Source organism: Lagenorhynchus albirostris, chromosome 2 (assembly GCF_949774975.1).
Source record: "Lagenorhynchus albirostris chromosome 2, mLagAlb1.1, whole genome shotgun sequence".
NCBI classification, from domain to species: Eukaryota; Metazoa; Chordata; class Mammalia; order Artiodactyla; family Delphinidae; genus Lagenorhynchus; species Lagenorhynchus albirostris.
This window is the reverse complement of record NC_083096.1, coordinates 131,186,026-131,193,748: the sequence shown is the minus strand read 5'-3', so window position 1 is coordinate 131,193,748 and position 7,723 is coordinate 131,186,026.

Genomic DNA, 7,723 nt, shown 5'->3' with positions numbered 1-7,723 from the left:
TCTGTGGTATCACTTGTATTTCTTTTGTCATTTCTAATTTCATTTATTTGAGTCCTTTCTCTTTATTCTTCTGATCTGTCTAGTTTAAAGTTTGTCAATTTTTTTTAACTTTTTAAAGAATCAGCTCTTAGTTTCATTGATATTTCAATCATTTTTAGTCTGTATTTCATTTATTCCCACTCTGATCTTTATTATTTCCTTCCTTCTACTAACTTTGGACTTCATTTGTGCATCTTTTTCTAGTTCCTTTAGGTGTAAATTTAGATTGTTTATTTGGGATTTCTCTTATTTCTTGAGGTAGACCTATATTGCTCTGAACTTTCTTCTTAGAACTGCTTTTGCTGCATCCCATAGATTTTAGTATGTTGTATTTCTGTTTTCATTTGTCCCTGGGTATTTTTTAATTTCTCCTTTGATTTCTTTGATGATCCATTGATTGTTCAGTAGCATGTTGTTTAATCTCCACATGTTTGTGGCTTTTCCTATTTATTTCTTGTGATTGATTTCTGGTTTCATATCACTGTGGTCTGAGAAAACGCTTGATATAATTTCAGTCTTCTTGAATGTATTAGGATTTGTTTTGTGACCTAACATGTAGTCTTTCCTAGAGGATGTTCCATGTGCACTTGAGAAGAATGTGTAATCTGATACTTTTGGATGGAATGTTCTATATTTATCTATTAATCCATTTGGTCTAACATGTCATTTAACTGCAATATTTTCTTATGGATTTTCTGTATAGATAATTTTTTCCATTGATGTGAGAGGGAGTGTTAAAGCCCTCTACTATATTGTACTGCTTTCAACTTCTTTAAGTCTGTTAATATACACTTCATGTATCTTGGTGCTCCTTTGTTGGGTGCATATACATTTACAAATGTTATATCTTCTTGTTGTATTGACCCCTTTATCATTATGTAATTCCCTTCTTTGTCTTTTATTTGTCTTTGCTTTAAAGTGTATTTTATCTGATAAGAATATAGCTACTCCATCTTTCTTTTCATTTCCATTGCATGGAATATCTTTTTCCAGTCCTTAACTTTCAGTTTGTGTGTTTCCTTTCTGTAGTGAGCCTCTTGTAGTCAGCATATAGATAGGTCTTTTTTTTAAAAAAAAAAAATTCATTCCACCATTCTATGTCTTTTGATTGTCAAATTTAGCCCATTTTTGTTTAAAGTAATTATTGACAGGTATGTACTTACTGCCAGTCTGTTAATAATTTTCTGGCAGTTTCTGTTCTTCTTCTCTTTTCCTCTTTCCTGAGTTTTAGTGGTTTTCTTTAGTGTTATGTTTATATTTCTTATTTCCTTTTGTGTATTTACTATAAGTTTTTTCCTTGTGGCTACTGTGAGGTTCACATATAATATTCTATGTAAATAGTAGCCTGTTTTAAGTTGGTAGCAACTTAAATTTGAACACATTCCAAAGTTTTATCTTTTTTTTAACCCCCCCATGTTTTATCTTTAGATGATACATTTCACATCTTTTTATTTTATGCATATCTTAGCTAATTATTGTAATTTTAATTTTACTACTTTTGTCTCTTAACCTTCATGCTTGTTTTATAAGTGATTGATACACTACCTTTATTATATATTTACCTTTTCCTGTGAATTTTTTACTTTTGTATGTTTTCTTATTATTAATTAGTGCCATTTCTTTTCAGCTCTAAAGAAGTGCCTTTAATATTTCTTGTAAGGATAGTTTAGTGGTGATGAATTCCTTTAGCTCTTGCTTACCTGGGAAACTCTTGATCTCTTCTTTAATTCTGAATGATAACCTTCCTGGGTAGAGAATTCTTGGTTGGAAGTTTTTTCCTTTCAGCACTTTGAATGTGTCATGCTACTCCCTTCTGGCCTGTAAAATTTCTGCTGAAAAAATCTGCTGATAGCCTTATGCGGTTTCCCTTGTATATAACAAGTTGTTTTTCTCTTACTGCTTTTAGGATTCTCTCTTTTTCCTTAACTTTTACTATTTTAACTATAATATGTCTTGCTGTGTGTCCTTTTGGGTTCACCTTATATGGAACTCTCTGGGCTTCCTGGCCCTGGATGCCTGTTTTCTTCCCCAGAATAGGAAAGTTTTCAGCCACTATTTGGCCAAGTACTTTTTCTGGCCTTTTCTCTCTCTCTTCTCCTTCTGGGACTCCTATAATGTGAATATTATTCTGCTTGATGTTGCCCCGAATGTCTCATAAGGTATCTTCATTTTTTTTAAATTCTTTTTTCACTTTGCTTCTCTGTCCAAGATAGTTCATTATTTTGTCTTTCAGCTCACTTACTCATCCTTCTACCTCATCCAGTCTGCTGTTGAATCCCTCTAGTGTATTTTTCAGTTGAGCTGTAACTTCTGTTTCATACTTTCTTACATTTTCTATCTCTTTGTTGAAGTTCCCCGGAATTCTATGAACATGTTTATGACAATTACTTTGAACTCTTTATCAGGTTGATTTTTTATTTCCATTTTGTTTAGCTCTTTTTCTGAGGTTTTGTCTTATTCTCTTGATTGGAACATATTTTCTGTTTCCTTATTTTACCTAATTCTCTGTGTTTATTTCTATGTATTGAGTAAATCAGCCATCTCTCCCAGGCTTAAAGGAGTGGCCTTATTTAGGAGATGTCCTGTGGGGCTCAGAAGTTCAATTATGCCTGGCCATTAGAGCCAGGCACTCAAGAGGTGTCCCCTATGTGGGCTGGATTCATCCTTCCTTTGTGGTGGCTGCAGCTACTACTGCAGTTCACTTGTAGACAGGGCTGGCCCCTGGACTGGCTATGGGACCTGGACACAGCTGCTGTGGTGCAATGGTGGGTGGGGCCATTTCCTAAATCAACTGCAGGTCCTGGCTCTGGCTGCTGTGTGGCATTGGTGGATGGGGCTGGCTCCCAGCTAAGCTTCGAGACCTGCCTGTGACTACTGTAGTGTACTTGTGGCTGGCCTATTGCTCCAGGCTGTGATACTTGGTCAAGGATCAGGAGTGGGTGGGGCTCTCAGTAGGGCCCTTCTAATAGGTTAGAGGGAGAATTCCAAAATGACACCCACCAGCACCAGTATTATGGTAGCTTGAGATCTCAAAAATGTCTTTTGCCAGTGTATCAGTTCTTGGGGAGCATCCCACTTGGTTTCTGCCTCTCTGCCAGATGCTTCAAGATTAATAAATGGGTCCCCTTCACCTATGGTCCATGCACTTTTCAATCTGGTGTTTTTGCACTGGCTTTCAGGTCAAGTGAATCTGCATGAGCCCTTTAGGAAGGAGTTTTTCATTTCCTGCAGTTCTATAGCTTTACTGGATGTATTCCTCATTGGTTTTCAAAGCCAAGTGTTTTGGGGGCTCATCTTTCCTGTGCAGGATCGAGGAGTTGAGATGCCTGATGTGGAGCTCAAATCCGTCACTCATTAGGGAAAAGATCCCTACCTTTTGTGATCCTTCCTCTTTGTGGATTGCTATGGCTGGAGTGTGGTTTCTCCCTTGCTGAGACTGTCTCTGCCTCTTTTACCTGTCTGGACGTTGTCCTTTTACCCTTTGCTGTGGAGGCTCTGTTCCTCCAGCTTTCAGGACACTTTCTGAGGGAATTATTCCATATGTAGCTGTAGACTTATTGTGTCTGTGGGAGGAGGGAAGATGGAACTTCCTACACCACCATCTTGAACTCTCTCTGTCTCTATCGTTTTTAAAACTATTAAACTTAATTTGTTTAATTTATTTTAATAAATAGCATGTGGTAAGAATGTTAATTAGTTTTTTCAGAGTATCCAATTTCTATAATACATTTGTTTCCTTACTCTTTATGTATTACGTTTTTATATACACCTGTGTCAGCTTCTGGGCTTTAAAGCTATTTAACTGATTTTCTGTCTATTTTGAATCAGTATTACTTATTTCACTTTAATTGTTAGTGAACAATTTTCCACCAATAGTGATCTTTCTCAGTAACTGCTTAGTTATTCTTGTCTCTTCCTTTTTCCAGACATTTTCTAGAATTATTTGGATAAGTTCTTAAGAAGTACAATTTTGGTTAAAATTTTATAAAATCCACAAGATCATTTGGAAAAAAAAGTGACATCTCTGAAATGCTTAGTTTATCTGTCAAGGAGAGAAATCTAAGTAAATGAGTAAGATTTTCCAAAACCTGAAACCTTTGACACAATGTTTCCTCCTTCTTCAAATTCCCTATTAAGCACTTATTTCTAAACTTCATTTATAAACAGTCCTCAAAATGGAAATGATTAACCGGCAGAGTTCACTAGTATACAATTGAGGAAATGAGAAATCTGTGCTGCTTCAGTCCCATGAGCCAGTTCTCATTATCTCTATAGACTTGTGTTAGTAAACATTTACCAAAATCTTTTTTCCTTAGTCAGAGATGGTAACATTTTCTCTTTAGCCAGCTTCTCTTTATATGCTGGAGTAAGAAGATTTCATCTTGGATGTTTAGTCTTTTATATATAGTTTAAAAGAGGATTAAATCTTAAAACCTTAACTCATAAACAAATATCAGACATAAGTTACACACTAAAACAACATAAAATACAAGTGAAGAGAAATTAGTGTGGTTTCAAAACCCAGGATCTAAGTAAGAAAATGAGTGAATGACTGTAGAGAAACTAAAACATGTAATCAACTTTCAGCCCAGCGACAAAGGGCGAACTTTTTCTTTTAATATGTCTCTATCCTTTGCAACTCCCCAGGGGAAGCACACTGCTTTGATTAACTACTCTGATAAAGAGGAGGACCTCCAATATCTTCCACTTGGCTCTTCCTCCCGTGATTGCGGTCATTTCATGGGACAGGGATCCAGTGTGGCGGGGAATTGCCAGAGATATTCATTTGAGATCAGAGACTAAGGAAATAACCATAGAAATGGATTTAGATTCCACTGAACCTTCTATGATGTGAATTCAGATTGGAACTCAGCTTCAGACCATCTGTTCCCATAACACCCACAGTGGTATTTGTAGGTAGCCATGAACAAGTGTGGGTTTGAAGCCCAGATCCGATAGTACTCCTTCCCACTCCTCAATTTGGATATATCCTTCCTGAGTGAATAGTCACATAGACTGTAAGTTCCTTTGGGGAAAGGAGATGCATAGTAGGCACATGGTGTGTTATAATAGGATCCTTACCTGTTTCCTCTTACTTGACCTTATTCTGTCTTCTCTTCATTCAAGGGTTCTAGTTCTTGAAGATTACTCAGGTCTGCAAATGGATGAGAGGACGTGACCCTATAGCACAATGGCTCATATTAAGTCTCTGTTTACCAGACCTGGTATGTTTTGGGTTATACAAATCAAGACTTTGGTGGGTCACTTGTTTAAATTATTTCCGTGAACCTATGATTAATTAAGCTTATCTGAGATATTCCTTTAGCAGTTTCTCTAACAGGGAGTACTGAGCCCACATTATTCCCTATTTTAATGACCATGCTTACTTTGCCATATGAGCTTAGCCAATCTGGGCGCCAACTTCTCTCATAGTCAGAACTCTTTTGGTTGCAACGGACAGAAACACAGTTTGAAAAAACACAAGCAAAAAAGTGAATTGTTGTACTTCATGTACTAATGAAACTGAGAAAGGCTGAAGGCAATTGCAGCTGTGTCTTGATGTTTCTAGGAACCAGTCAAGCAATTCTGATTGTCTCCAACTGTCAAATTCATTCTCCCCTATGGCAGACACATGGTGAGGAATGCGGTCGCTGATGCCCTTAGATTCACATCTTAACATCTTGGGGATGTGACAGTATTACCTGCCTCATCACAACTTGGAAAACTCCTAGGAAAGAACTCTGAATTGTCCAGCTTGAAACATTGAGGCCAGGAGGAGTTGAGAACCAAGCTGCCTGGGTTTGAACCCTAAAACATTTATTCACTTGCTAGTTGTATCACATGGGGGAAATACTTAATCTCTGTATATCAAAGTACACTTATCTTTAGAGGAGTAGTTATCTCATAGAGTTATTTTGAAGATTGAATGAGTTGATTTGTGTAAAGCACCTAGAGCAGTGCCCAGTGCATATAATTGTTCAAGCATGAGTTGTGTGCCCACCCATTGGCTAGGGAGAAGGTCTGTTGCCAGAGTACCTGTGTAGAACAGATGAGGCTGCTGAGGCAGTCTCTGCAAGGAGAACCTGTCTTCCTACATCGATTTGTGAAGAAGTGTCTGCACAGCTGCATAACAATCAGAACCGAGGCTTAGCTTCCACCTGGGAGAAGAGAAGGCAGAAGAGATGTAGCCACAGCTCCTCAACAAAAGGAAAAAGAGTCCATGAACCTTATACAGTCTTAAAAGCAGGAAGCGACAGAAGGAAATGGCTAGTCCTGTCACTGAGGACCAGGCTCTGCCACAGTGTGTTTCAAACAAGGGAACAGTATGAGAGTGAAAGCTCAGCATATAGATACAGCAAGCTGGAGGAGAAGTTCCTGGTGTGTCCAGCAAAGATAGGCCCTCCTATAACATAAAAAATATAACAAAGAAAATGAGGAAAAGAGGGTTGCTTGCTTCAAGGGCTGGAGGTATGACTGCTGGTGTACACAGTAACCTCCTGTAATGGTAAACATGACCAGTGCCTGTCCAGGAGTCTAACCAATCAGAGTAGCAACTCTTCCACCATTGGAGAGGATGTAGTAAGGGGCGGAGATGGTGGTGGTGGTGGTAAAGTCTGAGGACTTTTTGTTGCGCAAATGTTTAAGATGCACATATGTTCAATCCATCTTGTCTCTGATAGCATCCGTGAATCTCTCTTCCACATTTGGAATTTATGTATAGCAGCAGTCCCCAATCTTTTTGGTGCCAGGAACTAATTTCGTGGAAGACGATATTTCCAACGATGTGTGTGGGAGGATGGTTTCGGGATGATTCAAGCACATTACATTTATTGTGCACTTTATTTCTATTATTATTACATTGTAATATATAATGAAATAATTATACAACTCACCATAATGCAGAATCAGTGGGAGCCCTGAGCTTGTTTTCACTTGCCACTCACTGATAGGGTTTTGCTATGAGTCTGCAAGCAATAGATGTATTATGATCTCTGTGCAGTCAAACCTCTCTTCTAATGGTAATCTGTATTTGCAGCTGTTCCCCAGCACTAGCATCACAGCCTCAGCTCCACCTCAGATCATCAGGCATTAGATTCTCACAAGGAGGCGCAACCTGGATCCCTCGCATGCACAGTTCACAGTAGGGTTCGTGCTCCTATGAGAATCTAATGCTTCCACTGATCTGACAGGAGGCGGAGCTCAGGCGGATATAAATATAAAGTTTTAAATATATATATCATATATCTTATTAAACATAATAAGAAACTCAATGGCACAGATGTTCTAAATCAGTTTCCTTTTTCTTGGTGCATGACTAAACTACATTTCCCAGCACCTTCTTGGTGGGTGGACCCATGTGACTCACTCCAGCCAATGGGATGTGGACAGGTCTAGTGTGATCCTCCATGTTCTCTCCCTCGGCTTGGCAGCTGGCTGAATACAAAAGATCCAGCAGAGGAATCTGAGGCCCTAAGGAAATTGTACCACTGGATAGAATTTCCCCCCTCCCCCCAATGCCTAAGTGGAACAGAGCCCTGCCCACTCCCCTTCCCATCACACCACATGCATACTATGCCATGTGTGATGTGAATGAGCAATAAAGCTGTGTTAAGCCACTGCATTTGGGAGTTGTTCGTCATAGTGATTGCATAACCTCTGTAATTAACTTTCCAAACCAACTTTT